This window comes from Rhincodon typus, chromosome 47 (genome assembly GCF_021869965.1).
Source record: "Rhincodon typus isolate 14 chromosome 47, sRhiTyp1.1, whole genome shotgun sequence".
NCBI lineage: Eukaryota > Metazoa > Chordata > Chondrichthyes > Orectolobiformes > Rhincodontidae > Rhincodon > Rhincodon typus.
Genome location: NC_063378.1, coordinates 1,849,210 through 1,851,335, shown reverse-complemented (window position 1 = coordinate 1,851,335; position 2,126 = coordinate 1,849,210). Strand labels below are relative to the sequence as shown.

At 45.9% G+C, this 2,126-nt stretch overlaps 1 protein-coding gene across 1 annotated transcript in view; it reads right to left on the bottom strand.

Moving 5' to 3' along the window:
• The window catches only part of LOC109925409 (zinc finger protein 420-like), a 10,735-nt gene that overhangs the window by 7,965 nt on the left and 644 nt on the right, over positions 1-2,126 (bottom strand). The gene's annotated exons all lie outside the window — the stretch shown is intronic.

The window sequence follows — 2,126 nt, the reverse complement described above, 5'->3', positions numbered from 1 at the left end:
CCCCCACCCCCGATATCAGACAGTTTGTTCGGTATCTCTCTTCTCCTCCACCTCCCCCCCGATATTAGACAGTTTATTCAATATCTCTCTATCTCATGGATAGTAGGACAAAAATCACACGACACCAGGTTATAGTCCAACAGGTTTATTTGAAAACACAAGCTTTCAGAGCCTCGCTCCTTTTTCAGGTGTTAGTGAGAGGGGTAGCATCGGACACAGAATTTATAATCAAAATGTCAAGAGTCATAGAACTAATGCGAATGTATTGAACAAACCAAAGATGGCTGTAAATTTTTAATCAGTTAAGGATTAAAATACAAATCCCAGAATTTCTTTCATGTCATTGCCCCAAGATAACTAAAGGTGTTATTAGTAAACCAGAGATGACATCTCAGGTCAGACAATGCATTTTAGGTGTGAATCCTTGTTTGGAATCTGGCTGTGCACCAACTTGGAGTCAGACTGGATTTATTTATAAAGTAAGAATTTACAAAATGCCACAGTGACTGTCCACAAAGTGTGCTTTTTGAACAAAATAGAATGTATCTGCAATTACAAATCTGCAAATTCACCCCATAGATTTATATGTATGTGTGCATGAGTAAGTGAGGCAGGGTGGGGAGAGGGGGGGGAGGAGGAAGAGCATGCACGCGTGTGGGAGGGAGAGAGTGAGTGTGGGTCTGAGAGTGTATGAGAGAGGGTTTGTGTGAGTGCGTGAGAGTGTGTTTGAGTGAAACAGTGTACGTGTGTGAGATAGTTTATACTGTGGTGGGGGTCACCTGTAATGCAACATGAACCCAAGATCACGGTTGAGGCCGCCCTCATGCATACAGAACTTGGCTATCAGCCTCTGCTCGGTGACTGTGCGTTGCGCATCCCGAAGTCCGCCTTAGTCAATGTTTACCGGAAGATCCGAGGCCAAATGTCCTTGACCGCTGAAGTGTTCCCCGACTGGGAGGGAACGTTCCTGTCTGGCGATGACCATTCATCTGTTGTCGTAGCGTCTGCATGGTCTCACCAATATACCATGCCTTGGGGCATCCTTGGCTGCAGGGTTTGAGATAGACAACGTTGCTGAGACACGAGTATCTGCCGTGTATGTGCTGGGTGGTGTTCCTGCGTGTGATGGTAGTGTCCATGTCGATGATCTAACATATCTTGCAAAGGTTGCCATGACAGGGTGGTATGGTGGTTGTGGTCAATGTTGTCCTGAAGGCTGTGTAGTTTGCTACGAACGATGGTTTGTTTAAGGTTTGGCGGTTGTTTGAAGGCGAGAAGAGGAGCCATGGGGAAGATCTTGGTGAGGTTCTCATCGTCATCGATAATGTGTTGAAGGCTGTGAAGAACATGGCGCAGTTTCTCAGCTCCCGGGAAGTCAATGTAGCATTTTGTAAATTCTTACTTCAGAAATAAAACCAGTCTGACCCCAAGTTGAGGCACAGCCAGTTTCTAAACAAGACCTCACATCTAAAGTGCATTGTCTGACCTGAGATGTCACCTGTAGTATACTTGTAAAAGTTTTAGTTATCTCAGGGCACTGACTTGAAAGAAATTTGCGAATTTGCATTTTAATCCTTTCAAACTGATAAAAGATTTAACAGCCATCTTGGGCTTGTTCAACATCGTATCAGTTCCACAGCCCTTTGATCTTTTGCTTGTAAAAGCTGTGATCGATGCTACCTCTCTCACATATCTGAAGAAAAAGCGAGACTCCAAAAGCTTGTCTCTTCAAATAAACCTGGTGTTGTGTGATTTTTGACCTAGTCTACCCCAGTCTAACACTGGCACTTCCACATCATCTATTCAGTCTCTCCCTCTCTGATGTTAAACATTAACCGTACACATATAACATTGGACAGAGAGATAATTAAACTGCACAGAGTATTACACAGTGGAATCCCATCCCGCACCCCCCAGTCCCTTGTCTTACACTGAGACCCCCCTAGTGCACCCCACACAAAGTGACCCCCCCGCTGTCTCTCTCACACACACGGTGAACAGCCCCCACTGTCTCTCTCTCAGAATGTGAACGCCACACCCCCGACTGTCTCTCCCTCTCTCTCTCACAGTGACCCCACCCCGCGCTCACTCACTCTCTCTGTGACCCCCCCTCTCTCTCTCTCTCT